The sequence below is a fragment of the Pogona vitticeps genome, chromosome 1 (assembly GCF_051106095.1).
Source record: "Pogona vitticeps strain Pit_001003342236 chromosome 1, PviZW2.1, whole genome shotgun sequence".
Taxonomy (NCBI): Eukaryota; Metazoa; Chordata; class Lepidosauria; order Squamata; family Agamidae; genus Pogona; species Pogona vitticeps.
In genome coordinates, this window is record NC_135783.1 from 207,725,524 (window position 1) to 207,747,240 (window position 21,717).

The window sequence follows — 21,717 nt, forward strand, 5'->3', positions numbered from 1 at the left end:
ATATCTTCAGCTAAACAGGGTTTACCAGGTTTTGCAGGGCTTCAGAAACCCATAAAACCTGTTCAGGCAAAGAAATGGCTTTCATTTTGGTTTTAAATACTTTTAGTTTTATTTTGGTTGTTTTGTTTATTACTGTAAACCTCCCAGAGTAGTGCTTCAGCACTAATAGGGAGCGGTATACAAATTTAAGGAATGAATGAATGAACAAATGAACCAGGGCAACAATGCCACTATTCATGCTATCTCTAGAAGAAGGACCAGTTGATCTGGAATTATTTGAAAGATGGGAAAAATACAAACAGGGGAAAGATCATGGCATAAGGCACAGAGTAATGAAGTGAGTCCAACAGTTACCACATTGCCATTTTCACAAAGACCTGCACGTTCCTATCAAACTATTTCCTGCCAGGAGCACAGCAGGTAAAGTATTAAACTGATGCTTTTCAGGGCTTGCGAATTAGTAAATTATCTGGATTACTAGGATGCACAAACATTTGACTGCCAGGGTAATAATATTTTGTAGTACAACATGTATGAAGTTGTGATTTTGTTTCAAATTCCTTGCTTAATGATGGGTTTGGCTTTTGAGTATCTGTGGGGGTGACTACAGTGACCATTTCCTCCACAATTTGCATCGTTTGGGCACGGATGAATTTGAATTAGAACCCTGCTTCAGTCTGTTGTAGAATCATCTCTTTCGAATGGGGAATAGTCTTTCACTGTTGTAGCTGTTGTTCGACTGGCAGGAGTGTTTCAATTTGTCCCAACCGATTTGACCATGCTTTTGTCCCCTTTCTGCCGAGCGGGATTGCCTGATCCAAAGCCAAGCAGTGCTCCTGAAGGTATCATTACCCCTCAACCAAGTTCCCCTTTCTCCAAACAGTTTCTCAAATTAAAACAAAACTTGGCAAGTCAGTGCTGGAATGGAATATCACGATAGCACTTAGGAAAACTATTTTTTTAAAAAATGATGGGAATTACCAATTAGCACCTTGTTAGCATCTTGTCAAAGGCAGCTTCTGCCATTGGAGCTCCTGGCAAACCTAACTCTTTGTCTCCGCCCTGCTGGCTCCTGTAAATTGTCATCTGAACAGCTATTGCAATCTCAGCCACAGAAACCTGATTTGAAAAATTTCAAAACATAACAGATCAAACCATACTTACCACCACCCCCACTGTGTAGTCATAGCCTAAGAGCTGTTAAACTACCGGAAGAACATCCCAAAGTCAATAATTTCTCAGAGAGGTTTATTTTCCATTTTAACTGAAAAGCCTTTATTAGTGTCAGTGGTTCAAGCCATACATGAAATTTATATTTTAACAGCAATTTATCATTGATATCCAGGGATGGGTTTCCTAATATGGCCCTCTGTGGGTTTTCACAGTGTCAAATGATCTAAATTGTTAGAAGTACACGACTAGGATTGCACAACATTTCTGTTAGAGATTTAGCTACAGATACATGAATGACTGAGGGGATATTTGCTCTCCTTTTGTACAGAGAAATCTTAGCAATGCTTTAAGATTGCTTGGATTGTTCCCCGTAGCACTCTTTACTTGGGTGTGGAAGGGTGGAAAACGACTCCTAAATATTGGTAGTTCATTACCTCAACAACAGAATTCTCATTAATTTCTCAGATGTGGTCTTTGTCCTAGCAAAGACCAGGATTTTGGTCTTACAATAGCAAATAGTCAAAAGTTATTTACCACAATATGAGGCAAGAACCTTCTAGGTAAAGGTTCCCCTTGACATTTTTTTTAGTCCAGTCATATCCGATTCTAGGGGGTGGTGCCCATCCCGTTTTCAAGCTGTAGAGCCAGTGCTTGTCCAAAGACAGTTTCCGTTGTCACCTGGCCAGCGTAACTAGGGAACGCCATTTTACCTTCCCACCGAGGTGGTACCTATTTATCTACTCGCATTTGCATGCTTTCGAACTGCTAGGTTGGCAAGGAGCTGGGACAAAGCAATGGGAGCTCACTCCGTCACATGGATTCGATCTTACGACTGCTGGCTTTCTGACCCTGCAGCACAGAGGTGTCTGTGGTCTAGCCTGCAGCACTACCACGTCCCTCAACCTTCTAGAGTCACCTTAACCCAGTACACTTTGGTGATCAATGCAACAACAGCATAGATTGAGAGTGGCCAAATTGCCAGTTTAGGACCATAAAAATTAGGATCAGATCAGTCTCAACCAACGATTCAATGTAGAAATTGTGTTCATAGCTTTCTTCATGTCTGTTCCATTACCTCCCTTTCAACTGATGTGCCTCTACTTCTTCTCTTGTTAAAAGAAAGAAAGAAGAACAAACAAACAGGCTATGATGCATTCATGTATTGTACTGAAAATTAAAACAAAGATCACCCGCCCCAAAGCAAAGCAATTGAAGACTTCCTTTAGATTTCATCCTAAAGATTTCATTGTCTTTGGGACAGCCCTTGGGACTTGATTCCTATGTAATGCAATCATGTATGTCTATATTCAGAAGTAAGTCCTGTTATGCGCAGTGGTTAAGAGTGAATAGGATTGCAGACTTGAAGATTACCACTACTGTGTTTATGATGATCGCCTTATCATTGTCATCCTAATTTTAGAATCCGTGTGGATGCCTGTAGATCCCACCTGACATAAAGGCAGAATTGAGTTTGCTAATAGGAAATGCAAGGAAGACTTCCTTTCCTCCTGACCCTTTTTCTTTTTCCTTTTCCTTCCCCCCCTTCTGCATTTAAAAGGCTCTTTTCTTTAGAGCACCAATTAGTAAGGCTTCTAAACAAGACCCTGTAACTTAACTTTCTTGTTGTTCCACTTTCTGAACAAACAAGGGATCCATGACTAAGTTGATTCGTTACAACCATTGTACAGAGAACAAGGGATTTGCTAAAATCAACAAAATATGTCAACAGTTTTAGTCATGGTATTAGCTTTCTATTTGTTAATTAGAATCTATCTGGCAAGCTATCTTTTTCCATTGGCTTAATACATTGTACTCACCCATGCTTCGTATTAATCTTCCCTATAGTTCCTTGTAGCTTAGACGCTGGGAAAACAAATCATTATTCCAAGTCAAGATTTGAACAGAATCTTTATATCTTTCAAGGTATGCTAAATATTTTCTGAGGAAAATACCTTCCGTGAAAAGCAATTAAAGAATTAAGCCCCGTAGCTTCAGTGGGAAAATTATTTTTCGATTTGTAGCACATTTTCTTGGATAATTTTGAAAGCAGAAAAGGTAATTTGTTCTTCTTTCGCAGACTCCAGCTCTAAAACTGAAATACATTGTTTGCTTATGAAATGTATCTTTGATTTTCTTCCCGTGAGCGAAGAGTGGCTGAATAAGTAGATTCTAAAATGACATTAGTGAGAGCATAACATAATAAATAGTGTCTTCTAATGCAGCATATTGACTCAGTTGTGTCTCTTTAAACAACAGCCTGTTCTGCAGAAATGAGTAGTCCATGTTATTTACAATATGAAGATCAACACAAGTTTCTTTTAAATGATACGTTGTCTGTAATGTATCTACTTCTACACTGATTTTACTAATATTTTCCCCAACATCCTGATGACACAATGCTTGTCTCGGCTCCAACAATGATGAACACCATGAGCTTCCTTGCTTTTTTTGTCCCCTCTTGAGGCATGGTTTAGCTTTTACTTCAGTTCATTCCAGGGAAGTAGGGCTTAGCTCTGCAAGGGCTTGCCAGGGGTAAGTTAACCTTACAGCTTCCCAGTCAGAAGCTTTAAAATGATTTTTTTTTCAGTTACAAAAGAAATTCAAAGATGAATTTCTTGGAAGGGTCATATTTGGCAGAATTGGCCTCTCAACAGATATCAAAATAGTTGATATCTCCCATTACTATTACTCTGGATCTCTTTGAAATGCTTGCAATTGGTTTTTCAAACATTCCATCTGCATTTTCTCCATGACTGGGCAGTTGGTAGTAGACTCCATGTCCCACACTCTGTTAGTTTTTCTCTCCACTTATATTGATCCACATGCTTTTGAGGGGACAACCAAGCCCACCCTCCTATATTTCTGTGCAGGAATAATGTATTTTTGAAATATATGGTGACTACATCTCCCTTTCTATTTTTTTGTGTTCTTTTGAACAATTTATATCCTTCAATTGCTGTATTCCAGTCATAGGAGTCATGCCACCAAGTCTCAGTTATCCCTCCTGAACTAAGATTTCCAGTTCTTCTTGTTTGCTTCCCATACACCTGGCATTCATACTGTAGATAGACACCAAAGATTGTGTGATTTGTGACCTGTTTTTCTTCATACATTTTTATGAAGAGTATGATTGGGCCTCATTAGAGCTGCTTGGTCTCTTCCTCTTATTGAGCATAAGCCTTCATCTAGCTTTACCTCTGAGCTTCTGTCTCCTCCCATTTCTAGTTCAGTTAAAAGCCCTATTAATGAAGGCCAAACACATTCTTCCCAATACTTTTGAGATGCAACCTATTACTTGTCAGCAGTCCATCTTCCCCGGAAATGTTTGGTGTGGTTCAGGGTGGGCTAAAAAACCCAAAACTCTCACAGCTGCCTCTTTTAGGAAAACAAATATTGTAGCTGGTTACAAAAAGGTATGTTTCATGCATCAGTTCCATGGATCCTGTTGATGTGTTTCGGCTGTCCAAGTGAAAAAAACATCCACGGGTTCGCAGAGGTGCGTAGTGTGCCAACTTGCTGTGATGTAGTCTGAGTCTGTTGATTCTGTGTGTCAGGGTGGCCCCTTTTTTCAGCAGGCACTTGTAGCTGAGACTTCACCCACGGCTTAATCTGCAGAACTGGTGGACCGAGTGAAGGCACTGACCTCAGAATTTTAATCCGGTCGCCAAAGGCAACAAACGATCATTCATTCATTCATTTAGTCATTTATTGTCTGTTCGTTCATTCATTTTTCCCCCCTTAGTTCTTAAGAAGAACTGGAAATCTTAGTTCAGGAGGGTAAATATGGCTCTCTCACAAAGGGCACTCCAGGTGTCTTGCCACGATAATGAATAAAACTATGAAAAATTGAAATATAGTTTTAAAACATAACCAATAAAATAAGGCTCTGCATCCAGACAGTTAAAAGCCCTTTCTGCACAGAGCCCAGTCAGCTGCCAAAGACTTACCTGGACAAAATAATCTGTACTTGTCTTTGGAAAGACAACAGAGAAGAGGTAGTTTAGCCTGCCAGAGTAGAGCATTCCAGAACTTAGAAGCAGCCATCAAGAATCCCTCTTGATGAAAAGTCTCTATGGGGTCTTCTAGACAAGGAAAAGTTTCACCCCCTTTTCTCCGTCTTTGTAACATTTGGTGTTGGAGGATCACAGGGCTTAACAGGATTCGCATGGAAACCTCATTTTAAAAGTCACTTCTCCTAAAACAGTTTTGCCACAAGAACTATTTTGAATTCTTTTTTCAATAGGAAATCCAGCTTTCTGGGAGCACATGAGACAACTAGATACCCCTCAGGCGCTTTTTCTCTAGATCAAAAAGCTCCAAACTCTGTAGCCTTTCCTCATAAGGGATGCGCCCCAGCCCCATTATCATTTTAGTCAGTCTCTTCTGCACCTGTTCCAGTTCCACTATGTCTTTCTTGAGGTGCGGCAACCAGAACTGTATGCAATACTTCAGGTGTGGCCTTACCAGTGTTTTGCATAATGGTATTATAATTTTGGCTGTTTTTTTTCCATCCCCCTTTTAATGATACCTAGCATGGAATTGGCTTTCTTCACTGCCATCACACATTGGGTTGACACTTCCATTGAACTCTCCACCAGCACACCAAGATCTCTTTCCTGATCCATCATAGAGAGCTCAGAACCCATTAGCTGATAACTAAAGCTTTGATTTTTTGCCCCAATGTGCATTACTTTACAGTTTTTTATATTGAAATCCATTTGCCATTTTGCTACCCATTCTCCCAGTTTGGAGAGATCCTTCTGGAGCTCTTCACAATCCCTTCTGGTCTTCACAATCCCTTTGTGTCATCTGGAGACTTGGCCACCTCACTGCTTGTCCCTGTCTCCAGGTCATTAATGAACGGGTTAAAAAGCACTGGTCCCAGGACAGATCCTTGGGGCACACCACTTTTCACCTCTCTCCATTGTGAAAATTGCCCATTGACACCTACTCTCTGTTTCCTGGTTCTCAACCAATTCTCAATCCATAAGAGGACCTCCCCTGACTGTGGAGTTTTCTCAGCGGCCTTTGGTGAGGGATCACATCAAATGCCTTCTGAAAGTCCGGATAGACAATATCCAATGGTCTGCCTGCATCCACATGCCTGTTGACCTTTTCAATGAATTCTAAAAGGTTTGTGAGGCAAGACTTACACTTACAAAAGCCATGCTGATTTTCCTTCAGCAAGGCTTGTTCTTCTATATGTTTTAAGATTTTATCTTGGATGAGGCTTTCCACCATCTTCCCTGAAATATATGTTAGGCTAACCAGTTGAAGTTTCCTGGGTCTCCCCTTCTTCCCTTTTTAAAGATTGGCATGACATGTGCTGTCCTCCAGTCCTCTGGCACTGTGGCTGTTTTAAGGGACAAGTTGTATATTTTAGCTAAGAGATCAGCAACTTCATTCCTCAGTTCCTTAACAACCCTTGGGTGGATGCCATCTTGGTCCGGTGACTTGTTGATCTTAATAATGGGCTCAAGCTACAGGAAGCCAGATTTTGGTTGCATATCAGGAAAAACCTCCTAACTGTTAGAGCAGTACGATGATGGAACCAATGACCTCGAGAAGTGGCAAGTGCTCCAGCAATGGGCCCAATTTTCAAGAGAAAATTGAACAACCGTCTGTCAGATCTACTTTCATCTGAACTCCTGCATTGAGTGGGGAGGCGGTGTTGGATTCAATGGCCTTATAGGCCCCTTCTAATTCCATTATTCTATGATTCTACAAAATTAGATGGATCAGTTCTAGCTATTCTATTATTCTATTATTATAGTTTGAACATAAAACAGTGGTTTCTGGATGAGATGAATTATCTTCCCATGTCTGAGTCTGGCTTCAGGTGATATTATGGGAAATGGCTCCCTGTTCACTCTGCTGGCTTTCAATATCAGTGGCCAGGATACCCTTCTAGACTGCCTGTCTAAAATGAGTTTTAGAGGTGGTTTACAGTGGCCTCAGCCTGCTTGGAGGCGCAAGTTCAGAAGTTGTTGCTGGAGGTGCCTATTTAGCGTAGTCTTCAAAGAGGCAGTTGTGTTTGAAGTTGTGTTCTTCAAACACAATCTTGTTGTGTTTGAAGAAGTGTACTTTGATCAAGAAGTGTATTTTGATCCATACAGAAACAAATCTGCTAGTTTTTAAGTTGTGACAGTATTTTGTCCTTCCTCCGTTTTTTTTTTTTAACGGGGTGGCACTGGCAACCTATTCAGTATAATGACCATTGGTATATGGTGCCTCTCAGGGCACCCATGCTAGTGAAGCCACAGGGAGATGTCATCTGGAGTTTGGCTGTTCAGCACCATCATTGTGCCTTATTCCACGCTTTCTGTGCAGACCTAAATGAGGTGTTTTAGTCTTGAATTGGTGTCTGGTAGTGGCAACAGATTGGATTTGTTGACAAAAAGGAGTATGTGATTAGTAAAAAAAGAATTAAAATATTATTTCACTGGCTTTGCTTCTAAAATATTTTTCCTGCTACTTCTGGATTTATTTATTTATTTTACTGGAGTAGAGACAGATGTTGTTTGCCTTTCACAATATCTGGGTATTTGTGTTGTGCATCATATTTTGAGTATGAATCATAGTATGAGAAGCCAATTTTAGGTTCCGTATTACTAATGAAAAGCAATATGAATAGTTTTGTAATAAAGCTAATGTTCAAGTGCACAATGGCATCAGGTGACAGGGTGCTTTGCTGAATTCCAGAGAGAAAACAACCAGTTGGCTGCCCCAAGGAACTTACAATCTAACATGGAGATTAGAGAAAAACAGCGGGGTGGGAGGTGGGAAGGGAGGAAAGAATGTGGGCAAGTGAAGTTATATATCCTTAAAGCTTAGCTATCCTTGGAATGAGGATTAGGGGGATAAACCTGAGGTCACATGGAAAGGAGGGATAGGAAAGGAGGGAGGGAGAAGTCATAGCAAGTCATAACTCAATTTAAACACAGGTTGCTTGGTGTGTACTTGACTGCTTCTTTTAAAGTACATGATCTGTACTCATTTGGAATAAGTGAGGCACTTGAAGAGTGGAAGAGCAATGTTCTCCATCCATCTGAAAGCAACAGAAACATATTACTGTACTAAGAATATCTTTTAGGGTTATCCCTCCTATTCAACAGAGTTGCTGCTGCTGCCCATTGAGTATTCCTTCACTGAAAATGTTTCTAATCCACCCAAACAACAGGTCGGAGGGAAAAGTACAACTAACGCAATTACACTACAAGGAACAAGTACTGTATTGTTTCAATTTTTTTTAAAAAAGAGAGAGAGTTAGAAGATTTTAAAATACTTTAAAACTGAAAACCAATCCACAATCTTGTTAATAACTAAATGCTTGTGTGACTAGCCCGGTTGTAATTTAGTGTTGTAACAGAAGAAGGAGTGGCTTATAAGAGGGAGGGCCTTCTATAATTGGGCAGCTAGAGCTGGAAAAGTCTCCTGCATCACCACATAATGTAGCACTCTCAACGGTGGGGCATGGAGATGCCCCCCATCCCAGTAGCTCTTGATGATCAGGCAGGTGTGAAGGGCAGAGGCACTCCCTCAAATACCCGACTCCCAAGCAATTATATCACAATTGTCTTTTCCATGGCTTCCTTTTTTAAAAAAAATTACAACTACAACTAGTTATGAGTTTTGGGATTGATTGTCCCCAAACTAACATTTCCAGGGTTCTTTCTTTCCTACCTAATCAGCATCTTCCCACCCGGTGAGGTGTTCAGTAGGTGGGCTGGCTCACAGCCAAGAATGCTTAGTGGGGGCAGCCTGAGTATAATGAAAGCATACGCAAATGAAATTTAGGTGACGTGCAATCCTTGCAAATGCTTTTACGAAAGAGGCTGCACGTTCTCTGCCGGACCATCGATGCACAAATAGGCAGGATTAACACAGCGTGGTGGAATCAATGGCTATTCCACCCCCTGCTCTAGGCAGGCTGGTTGGAAGAAACCTTTCGGGTGGCCCAGTTTTATTCCCTTCCCCACCTGAGCCTTGCAGCTTGGCTGTATGGGAAAGGAATCCAGATGTGCTTGAGAGTGCAAGTTTCACAAGATACTTGAGCAACCCATTGAGATCACCCATTGGTATCTTCACTTGTACATTCTTAAAGGCAACACTTTGTGTGTGTTTTTTTATATATATTAGAGGAGAGACACTGCAATATTCTAGACCCATATTATATGACTTATGGTGATATTTAGACAAATTCTGGTCCAAGAAGTGGCTCTTCTTCTGTATTGTGGCTTGAGGGAGACTGAGACTTTTGTTGTGTAATTAAGCACAATAGGTCAGCACAATGTAGACTCTGTTATTTGCTAGGGCAAGATACAATGCATGGTGTCATCGGCTGCAGAGTATTAATTGCCAGATGGGGAAAAAGATTGTCAGTTGTTTCTAGCTCTTTTGCATAAAAGTGGGCAATAAGGAAATGGGTTTACATCTTATTATTTTGCATTTTTAATAAAGCCAGAATTAAAGCCCACTCATAATGAGAACTTTCAAGAAATTAACAGTAATGGAGGGAGAACATAGTAATATATGCAACCTTTTGTGGATATTTATTGAATGGCTTGTTGCTAGGTCATCCTTTGACCACTCAAATCAAAGATTTGAGACCTTTTTGGAGTTGCAAGCTCACAAGAGCTTGTTTTAATTGTATTTTAATCATTTTATATTTTATTGTATTTTAATTTAATTTTAATTGTTGTAAGCCGCCCAGAGACCTTTGGGTAGAGTGGGCGGCATATGAGTTAAACAAACAAACAAACAGTTCACCGGCAGCCAATGCAAATCTAGACTCAAATCCACCATTCCACATTAGAAAAATGTGTCTTTTTAATTTTGTGCTTTAGTCATAGAATGAGTACTCTTCCTTGACCCTTCCCAGGAAAAGGTATGAAGAATAATGGTTGTTGTTAGTTTTCTGGGCTGTTTGGCCATATTCTTAAGGTTTTTCTTCCTAATGTTTCTCCACTCTCTGGCATCTTCAGAGTCAGAACTCTGTCTGTGCTCTGGTGCAGTTTGTTGGATAGTTGAGTATTTATAGCTGTGAGATCAGCTTTTTTCCTTTTCAGGAGATTGAGTGATTATGGTGATCAGCATGTTTTTTTTTGTTGTGGGTTTATTGTTGTGATAAGGGGGAGAGATTATCTGTCACTGTGATTGATGGGTGTCATTAGCTGGTCTTTTATATGCAGTGATCACCGGTCCTTGTGGCTGGGTAGAGTTCATTGACCTTTTGCAGGCTGTATTTTTCAGTGCTGGGAGCCAGGCTTTGTTGAGTTTCAAACTTTCGTTCTTTTTGTTGAAGCTCTGCTGGTGTTTGCAGATTTCAATGGCTTCTCTGTGCAGTCTAACATAATGATTGCTGGTGTTGTCCAGTACTTCAGTATTTTGAAATAGAATTTGATGTCCAATTTTTTTAGGGCATGTTCAGCTACTGCCAATTTTTCTGATTGTTTTAGTCTGCAGTGTCTCTCATGTTCTTTGATTCTGGTGTGGATGCTGCATTTTGTGGTCCCGATATATACCTGTCCACAACTGCAAGGTATCCCGTATACTCTTACAGTGGTGAGGGGGTCTCTTTTGTCCTTCGCTGACTGTAGCATTTGTTGTATTTTTGTGGTGGGCCTGAATACTGTTTGTAGGTTGTGTTTTTTTCAAAAGTTTCCCCATGTGGTCCATGACCCCTTTGATTTATGGCAGAAATAATTTATTTGTGGGTGGCTGTTTTTCCTCTTCAGTTTTGTGTTGTTTTCTTGGTTTGATGGCTCTTGTGATTTCATTTTTGGAGTAGCCATTTGCCTGTAGGGCCCAATTCAGATGGTTGAGTTCAGTGCTGAGAAACTGAGCTTCACAGTTCCGATTTGCACGGTCTACCAGTGTTTTGATTATGCCTCTTTTTTGCTGTGGGTGGTGGTTGGAGTTTTTGTGTAGGTACCGGTCTGTGTGGGTGGGTTTTCTGTAGACCTTGTGTCCCAATAGGAGGTCAGTTTTGCGTATGACCATGACATCTAAAAAAGTTGATGCTGGCCCTCTATTTCTTTTTCCATGGTGAACTGTAGATTTGGGTGGATGCTGTTGATGCCGGCCACAGAGACTGGGGAAACGTTAGGAAGAAAAACCTTACAAACATGGCCAAATAGCCCGGAAAACTCACAACAATCATTGGATCCTGGCCGTGAAAGCCTTCGAGTATGCAGAATAACTTCAGAACGTAAATACAAAGTTGTTGGATATATTTTTTTAGGTTCCAGAATTTTGTATATCCCAAAGCACAATTTATGTTAATATGAACTATTGGACCTTTTATGCTGCCCATCTAGTTTTGTAAATGTTACATATTTAAAGTTGGAATCTTATGCATGTGTACTTAAGAATAACTGCCACAGAACGCACCAGGATTTACTTCCAAGCACACATAGCTGAGATTGAAATGCATGCGTATGCACCTAAAAATAAGACCCACAGAGATAGCGGGATTCTGGGCAAGCATTGAATTGGGCGTGAATGACAATGGCATGGATCCAACTAGCAGTCCTACCCAGCACAGAGCATTCCATTGACTCCATGGGATCTATATAAGTGTTGAATCACCATCCAGCAGTTGTCTCAAAGGATTATTCTAGCTTGGACTGCCACTTGTAAGTAAAAAACAAATCTCAAACAGTCTATTGGCCAATAGACTGTTTGAGTTTTGTTTTTTACTTACACCTTCAAAAAATAAGCTATTTCCCACACACCCCTGGTTTTGTTATGCGCTGTCAAGTCACTTGCAACTTACAGTGACTCTGTGAATTCATGATCTCCAAAAGGTCCTAATATTAATAGCCCTACTGAGGTCTTTTGAATGAACAGCTGTGCCCTACTTTATTGAATCAATCTATCTCATGTTAGATCTCCTTTTCCCACTGCCTGCAGCTTTTCCTTGCATTATTGTCTTTTCCAGTGAGTCTTGTCTTCTCATGCTAGATCTAAAATGCACTAGCCGCAGTTGAGTTGTTTTACCTTCTAGTGAGAGTCAATAAACCATTTAAGGCATCATATTGTCAAAGCTAAGAACTTGCTCACTGACATTATGCACACGCTGAATATGCATAAAATCTCTTCTGTTGAAATTTGAAACCTTTGATTATCGCTGGACTATGGTCCTTGAGCCAGGGTACGTCTTCTGTCTTAATTTCCTTCAGTTCAAGTGTGAATGGATTAGCCTTCAGAAGTTTAATATTAATCACTGAAGTTCAAATACAGTATATGAGAAAGAGTGCCAGACATCTGGAATCATACAGCTTTGTGCACCAAAGAACATGTATTGATATGGCAATCTCTGCCCAGCACAACTTTTATTCAGTTAGACAAACAGAAAAATGTAATATTGGATAAAAACGCTCTGGGCATCCACTAGGTAGAATGGTCAATTCTTTTGTTCTTGATAGGACTGCTAAACTTTTTGAAACCTCTTGTTTTGCAATACAAACAGCATTATTTTTTGTGAGTCTTCTGAAATCATGGAAAAGGGTGACCATGATTACTGCAGCCTCTTGATAGATTGTTTTAACAAGGACCATATGGGCACCATATGATACTGCAGCTTTTTCTACTCCAGCTCAATAAACCACAAACTTGTTTTTGCAGTGGAACTCTCCCCCTGCTAGAGGACTGCAAGGGGGGGAGGGGAAATTGACCTCTGTCACTTTACACTCTACATTTATATGAAAACACTCCATTCTCCAAATAAACCAAAGTGGAAAATATGGGAGGCCTTTGTTTATGGTTATTATAGATTTGGCAAAGTGGTATGGTACAGGCAGAGGTAAGAAATTGAAAGGGCTGCATCTTACATACACGAGATCAAATGCATCTCATAAGGTTTGAAATATATTCTGCCAGCCAAGAACAATAATCCGTTTAGCCCAATGTTCTGTTCTCAACAGTAGCACAAGCCAGGCAGCAGCAGTCACTTTTCAAATGATTCTTAGAAATAACACAACTTCTGCAGACATTGGGGTTTCCATTTAGTCGTCATGGCTTATAGTATATAATAATAATAATACATTACCTATATTAATATATATTAAAAATGCAACAGATCTCCAAAAAAAAAAATACTGCTTTTGGACTAAAACTAACAAAAAACCTCCACTCAGCTTAGCCAATATGATGCACATATTGGAGGCAAAGAAGATATAACATGTGTAAAAGTAGACCCATATAATTGATAGCGCTTATGAAATAAGTGGGTGCCTTGTTAGCCTGGAACTTAAAACCCATTGGAATTTGAGCTTTTATCGGCCTATGATGAAAAGACGCTGGGAAAATAGTCCTTTTGTAGCATAAGGTGAGTAATCTAAGCAGGCTATAGAATAATCTTGAGTGCCTCATGGAGAAGTGAAACTAATTGTAACACAATTGCACATCTTGACAAGAACGATAAGCAGTTTTGATTAAGATAAAATAATACAATTCAGCTCCGCTACAGCCGGATTTAAGCACATGCCACTGAGCAAGAGGGAAGAAGCATCTTCTCACTTTCCTCCCCATGGCAGGCCTTCCATCCTGCACAGCCTCCTGGGTGACCTGGCAGAGCTCCACCCACTTCCATTAGTGGAAGGCAGATCCTGGGTCTGAGCGATTGTGTGAAACAGTACTGCATTAATCGGTCTGAAAATGACTGACCATTTAGACCGAGAAGCATACTTTCTACAGCAGGAAGTTCATTTGGAAGGTAACATCAAGATGCAAGATTAGGTGTATTGGGAACCCAGAAAAGGAGAGGGATGAGATTGTGTAGCTCTTGGAAAAAATAACGTTTTGGACTATAACTTCCAGAATTCCTAACTAGCATAGATTCCGGCAACTGTCATCTCAACTTTAACTCTTCCAAGCCCTGGTCCCACAGCATACGTGTTTGGGAAGACCCTCTAGAGCAGAGCACGAAGCAATGGTTTCCAAACTACATCCAAACAGCCTTGTCTTTCCTTTGGATTTCACAACCTATTTCATTTGGACTGAGAGACATCCAGTGGCCTGTGCTCCAGTGTAAGATGGGTGCATGATATTTGGTGGGACAGCTGACACATAGGCTCTACACATAGACACATACTGTGGGACATACCCTCCAAGGGCGGAAGGATTTCCTCCCTACATTGCCTCCTTGACCAAAAATCCTGAAGGAAACTCCAGATATGCTGCCCTCTGAATCTCAGGACTGGAAGCAATCAAACTGTCACTCTTTTTTTTTTCTTCCCCAAAGCTAGAAAGATGGTGGTAGGGAAATCGTAAATATTCATCAAGTTATCGTAGTTCTCTTTAGTGACTAACATATGGAAACTAACTCAAAGGCCACCAGAAGTGGCAGCTTTTTTTCCCCTCCTCATGTCACCTTCCAAATTCCTTTTTCTCTATAAACTATATCCAATGATTTTTTTTTAAAAGCCTGCTCGTTTCAGACCACTGTTAAAGCTCAACCTCCACAAAGTGAGGAAATTGGAATAATGCTGTAAAGTGTCACAAATAGCACTTGTTTACAGCTTACTCTATGCATCCACACTTTCCTTGGTCTTTCAAACACAAAACCAGATGAGAAGAATACAGCGCCAGGGACCTGGAGTTATAGTCCAGAAAAGTAATTCCTTCCACTCTGATTTTTCCAAAGGCAAAGGAATAACTTAAATAAGGTTTATATCAAGCTTTTCATTTCCTATCTTTTCTTCTTCCTCCACTGCTCTGTCAGGTACAAAGTCACGTAGCATACAGAATTGCCTAAGACTTGCTTCGGTTGACAGACATATTTTAACCCTCACCCACTGTCAGAACTATTACACATTTTATGTATATGATCACAACAATATTTAAAAGTATGTCACGTGTGTGCACACCCACCCACCCATAACACCTAGTGAAGTGTAGAGTTCGGAGTTTGGCTGGCAAACCTCAGAATGGATTACCATGTAGGAAAATGCCATCCAACTTTTACAAAGAGAGTTTAAAGCCTCTTATTTATTTGCAACAATTGCTAGTGTGAGTACTGCTAAGAGTCTATGTTCAGAATGAAGAATAAGATAAGTTTATGCGAAAACAAAAGAAAAAAATAAAGAAGACTAGCTACAATATTTTAATGTGAGCTTTCATAGATAGGTCCACTTCCTCGGAGATAAGAGAGGCTGAGGAAGTGGACTTATCCAGGAATGCTCACATTCAAATATAGGTTAGTCTTCAAGGTGCCACAATGTGTTTGTCTTTTTTATTTTTTTATTTTTTAATTTTGGCTTTGCCTGAGATGTTAGCAGAGACTAACACGGCTACTTCTGCTAAAATATAATTTTACCTCATTATGTGGAATTCAAAGGGACATTAAAATGTTAACAACTTTGGCACCACAACTCACAACTTTATCAAAGCAACAAAAGATTTCATTCTACAACAAGCTTGAAAAATGTACATCAGTGTTTACAAAAAGTTGACAGAAATACATAATTTACATTTTTAAAACTGAAGGGAAAGGGGTCATTGTATAAATTCTCAGAAGTTTTTAGCTTGCAGCAGATCTGGCAAGGTTGATTAGATTCTTCCTGTGAGAATCAAATTTATTCCTTTATTTAAATTGATTGTTTTATTCCTCAAGCCTAATTTGTTAAATAATAAATCATAACACATTAAATAGAATTCATTCACTAATTTGTACCATTTATTCAAGTATTAATTTTGACATATTTCACATGGCAAGATTAATACCAGAGGATTGCACTTGTTCCAATGGACAATAGTCCCACAAACCTAAAGCTCTTGAAGAAAAATTAACATTTAAACTCTTAAAAACAAAAGTCTTCCTCCTCTGCAATAATAATAATTGGACCAGTAATAATGATAAATGCTGAAGGAAGAAAATTTTGACAAAAAACCTGGGAAAAGGTGGTAATTGAAGATTCCCTCTTCAAATTAACACCAACAAAAAGGTGTGTTTTAATTATTTGTTCTGAAAAGAAAGAGGCATAGAGTCACAGAATACTGGAGTTGGAAGGGGCCTAAAAGGCTATCAAATCTAACCCCCTGCTCAATGCAGGAATCAAATCAAAGCATATCTAACAGATAGCTATATAATTTTCTCTTGAATGAGTTTTGGAGAGCTCACCACCTCCTGAGGTAACTGATGGCATTGTCCCACTGCTCTAACCGTTAAGAGGTTTTTCCTGATATTCTGTCTAAATCTGGCTTTCTGTATTTTGGGCCCATTATTACGTGTCCTGCACTCTGAGATGATCAAGAACAGATCCTGTCCCTCCTCTGGATAACAGCCTTTCAAGTATTTGAAAAGTGCTACCATATCTCCCCTCAGTCTTCTTTTCTCAAGGCTAAATAAATCCAGTTCTTTTAGTCTTTCCTCATACGGCTTGGTTTCCATTTCCCTGATATTCCTTGTTGCTCTCCTCTGAATTTGCTCCAGCTTGTTGGCATTCTTCTTAAAGTGTTGCGCCTGCCCAGAACTGGTGATCATATTGCAAATATCTACTGGCTACTGGAGAGCACCAAAGAATTTCAGAAAAAGATCAGTCTACGCTTTATAGATTACAGAATAGCCTTTGACCATGTAGACAAACGAGACAAATGGATTGTTGAAATGGGTGTGCTTCGGCACTTGATTGTCCTGACACATAACTGCATTATAGAAAAGAAGCTACCAGTAGGGCACAATATGGAGAGAATATGGTTTCCCATAGGTAAAGGTATCAGACAAGAGTGCATTGTATTCCCCTATCTGTTCAGGCTGTAAGCAGAGCACATGACAGAGAAAGCCAAATTAGACTCACCTGACAGAGGAGTGAAAACTGGTGGAAGAAACATCAATAATTTAAGATATGTAGAAGACACCATCTTACTGGCAGACAGTCGCAATGACTTGAAACGACTTCTAATGAAAGTGAAAGAAGAATGTGCCAAAGAAGGACAACAGCTGAACATTAAGAAGGCCCAAATCATGACTACTCAAAAATTCTACAATTTGAGTGTTGACAATGAAAAAATTGAAATAGTTAGAGATTTTGTATGCCTTGGTTCACCCAAAAATCAGAAGAAGGCTGCGTCTTTGAAGGGCACTAATGAAAGAATTTGAAAAGACCATTAAGTTTAAGAAAGTGTCACTGGAGATGAAGACCAAGTTCATCCACACTTTCATATTCCCATCACCATGTATGGCTGTGAAAGCTTGACAGTAAAGAAAACTGACTGGAAAAGAAATAAGTTTGTTTAAAATGTAGTGCTGGAGGAGAGCTTTGTGGATCCCTTGGACTGCCAGAAAATGAACTAGTGGGTCCTAGATAAAATCAAGTGTGAATTATCTCTGGAGACAAAAATGATGAAACTGAGGCTGTTCCACTTTGAGAAGGAAAGATTCTCTGGAAAAGATATTAATGCTAGAAAAAGTTGAAGGCAGCAGGAAAAGAGGAAGACCAAATACACAATGGATTGACTTCATAAAGGAACCGACAGAACTGAATTTACAAGAGCTGAGCAGGGCTGTTAAGGACAGGACATTTTGGATACTCTCTTTATTCATAGGGTAGCCATAAGTTGGAGGTGACCTGATGACACATAAGAACAGTGACACTGAGTTTTGCTGGGAGAGTGCTGTGATGTTTTGAAAAATCCTACTGAGGCCACTGGAGGGGGGCTATAAAGAGGGCTTTGGGGGTGGGATACACAGCCCATGGGCTGCACTTTGCACATCCCTGAACTAGAGGGTGGATTTCTTTCTTCCTTGCTCTTGCCCTAGTCAGGGTCAAAGGTGAACTGTGGTCATGGATCCCTCCTTCTATCATACATCACACGAGAATACAGCACAGTGAGCTTCCTTTTCCTCCTCATTTGATCACACAGTACAGATTGCTGGCAGTGTCATTGGACAGCAATGCTGGGAAAGCTGAGGCATTATTTACTAAACAATTTCTTTGTTTGCAAGGAAGCAGGTAGGGAGAAATGGGGAAGCCCTGGACCCTTTAATGATACCAGGCAAGTGATAGGGCTACATCCCTGAGAGTAGTTTTGGTCCTGGTTCCACGTGTTCCCCACCTGTACGTATCATTAACAGCAATCTTCTCCACAGGCATCAGTGGGGGATAATATCGCACTGAGCAGCACAATCAAATTATGCTAGTACATTGCCAACAATCGCACTGGCTCCTGGCCTATTTCTCGATGCTGCTCTTAACCTTTAAGGCCCTTCATGGTTTTGAGCCAAGGTACCTACCTTAAGCACCCTAGTACCTGTCAGTACTCTGACACAGAAGTAGTTCCACAGAAGCTCTGTGGCTGGACCTCCATGTCACCTGACCCACAGCCAGTGGTTGGCAGGGAAAGTAATCAATAACTGCACCCTATTGTGAAATGCTTCGCTTCCATGTCATTACGGTAGAAAATCATATCTTTTTAAATCCCCCGGTTCATTCAGGCTTTTTACTGGGTTCATTTAGCCTGTTGTTGCTCTTCTATCTTTTTCTTTTAAAAAGAAATATGCCACTTCCTTGTTTTTACTGTTATATGCCACTGGACCGTGGTAAGTGCAGGGTAGAAAAAAGTATAATGAAACAGACAAACAGTGTGTATTTTTCTGTGCTGCGAAAAGCTTCATCTGTGGACTTGGCCACTATTAAAGATAGAAGATCAAGTCAGTATGTTGATGTCGTTTTCCTGGCTAGCTTGCAAACCCACCACGGAGAAAGAGAACTGTAGAAGAGAATTAGTCTGCTGTTTCTCTCTTTTTCAGAAAAGAAAGAGAAAACAGCTGGGGAGGGAAAAAGTTCCAAAATGACATCAAGAAGAGTTTTTCTACAGTGAATACAGTCTACACCTTTCCATGAATTTCTGTCTGTGGTCTTTATGAAAACTCTTAAAGCCCATCTTTGGATTTACAGTATTTATTTTAAAAAAGTGTTTCTAATGAATTGTTCTCAGTTTTTAAATTGCACTTGTGGCTCTGTTTTTAGCACGTTTAATTGTTTGGATCCCTGCTATTATTATTCAAAAATTCAGATACAATCAATCAAAATTATAAAAACACTGACTGGTATTATATGACAGGTATATATAACAGAGTCACCATTTGCTGTTAGCACTAATTCCTTGGATCTTACCTTTCATCGTGTTGGTTTGAAGTGCTTGTTCTTGTGTGGCAAAGATTAAGCTTTCGGTTTCTTTCGTAATGGTCCCCAGTTTTAGCCATGCCCATGGTGAATTATTCCATCAATACTTCTCAAGTATTGTCCTTGTAGTAGTTTATTTTTCCAGCTGTTTAATTTATCTTCAAATGGTTGTTTCTTACTTTGAGCCTTTGTTGTTAAAAAAAAACACACCAGGCAATCAAAACTATAAAAATATTAACTGGTATTATATAACAGATACAAGTTTTAACCAGAAAACATAAGTATCTGTTAAATATCGGAGCAGTATGTATGCTGTTCTTAATATTGCTGTTTTTTGTAGCTCTGATGGTGTGATTTCTGAATTCTGCAACTGCTTATACTGTAGTACTGTGTGAAATTTCTTGATATTGTTCCCAAATCCCCAATGACTATGGGGACCACTGAAGTTTGTTTCTTCCAGTGGTGAGATGTTTTGATTGCCAGGTCTTCATACTTTGTTAGTTTTTCCAATTCTTTATTTTCAACTCTGGCATCCCCTGGAATTGCAATGTCAATGATCCAGACATTTCTTCATTCTATTACTACTATGTCTGGTGTGTTATGTTCAAGGTGTCTATTTGTTTGGATCTGGAAATCCCACAAGATCTTGACTTCCTCATTTTCTGACACTTGTTCTACCTGAGGTTCCCATGGGTTTTTGAAGGCTGGTAAGTTATATTTTTTTTTGCATTATTACCAGTGCACTAATTTTGCCAATCCATCATGTCTAACTTTGTAATCTGTTTGTGCAATCTTTGGACATTCACAGATGAGGTGTGACACATTTTCATCTTTTTCTTGGCAGAGTCGACATTTTTTGTTAGCACTAATTCCTTGGATCTTAGCTTTCATCATGTTGGTTTGGAGTGCTTGTTCTTGTGTGACAAAGATTAAGCTTTTGGTTTCTTTCTTAATGGTCCCCAGTTTTAGCCATGCCCATATTGAATTATTATCATACTTTCCATCAGTATTTCTCAGGTGTTATCCTTATAGTGGTTTATTTTTTCCAGCTGTTCAATTTATTTTCAATTTGTTATTTCTTATATTATCCCTTTGTTTCTGTTGTTACTATTATTCAAAAATAGTAGGCACAGTCAATCAAAATTGTAAAAACATTGACTGATATAGATAACAGATACAAGTTTAATCAAAAACCTAAGTATCTGTTAAATATCAGGACAGTATTACGCTGTTCCTAAAATTGCTGTTTCTTGTAACTCTGGTGGTGTGGTTTTTGAGATCTGCAACTGTTTATAGTACTGTGTGAAGAAGAAGAAGAAGAAGAAGAAGAAGAAGAAGAAGAAGAAGAAGGAGGAGGAGGAGGAGGAGGAGGAGGAGGATGATGATGATGATGATGATGATGATGATGATGATGATGATGATGATGATGATGATGATGATGATGATGATGATGATGATGATGATCGAAAACACCAGGCACAGTCAATCTGTGATTTCTGAGATCTTTCATAATTTCTCAATTTTTGACGAGAGTTTTGCATTTACATTGTTCCAGTAGCTTTGCAGCAGCCTGTCCTGGTTCCCCAACAGGGTCTGCTGAAGCCTGTAGCCCATTGTCACCAGATGTCCAGGGGCTATAGCATCTGACACAGTCCTTGACCTGGGCGATGTCCGATCCAGTATGGATTTCTGTTTATTTCTGTAGCGGGCCACTCTGAAGCCTCTATCCACTCAGGCCTCCAGGAGTGCTCACTATTCTTCCTCTTCAACTCCTGCCACCACTTATATTAAATATTCAAAAAGGACAAGTGTTTCTTCCAAAACAAAACAGTGTTTATTGGTTCCACAAAAATAAAATAAGTAAATCACGGGTAGATAATCAAGTTGTAAATCACGGTTTCTCATTCACTAAACCACACAGACTTTCCCCTCACTGACTATTTGGCTCACAAGCCTACTAACATGTTAATCACTAACTCTCAAACTCTCAATCTATCAATCTCTCCATCTAACCCTCTCACACCTCACACACCCCTTTTATATTTCAGCTCCTCCCCCTTCTGCACCACCCTCCGCCCCCTCATTGGCTGATGTTCCACTGCCCAGCTGTGACGGACAGGTGAGAGCAGGGCTGTATGTTACAATTTCCTCTGATCATAGTTGGTGGTTGATGGACACAGTTGGTTTGGCTTCTCAGCTGAGACCTGTCTGGCTTGGGAGACCCTTCAGCATAGCTCTCAGCTTCACTGAAGCATGCAAGCCCCTCCACCTCAACAAGGCCTGTGCCTATTTAGGGATGGTGTCAGAAATGGGATAATGATTATGATGATAATGATGATGATATCTGCTGCTACTATTTGCTGTAGATGAGGCTGCTCTTGAGATGTTTTCAAAGCATTATGCAGAATTTGGTTCA

At 39.9% G+C, this 21,717-nt stretch overlaps 1 long non-coding RNA gene across 1 annotated transcript in view; it reads left to right on the top strand.

The window, feature by feature from the left end:
* Nucleotides 1–19,993, top strand: part of LOC140701779 (uncharacterized) — a 412,945-nt gene extending 392,952 nt beyond the window's left edge. Inside the window, exon 4 of the long non-coding RNA XR_012080771.2 lies at nucleotides 18,926–19,993. This is a non-coding gene — a long non-coding RNA (uncharacterized LOC140701779). The remainder of the gene's footprint in view (nucleotides 1–18,925) is intronic.
* Nucleotides 19,994–21,717: the final 1,724 nt, after the last annotated feature.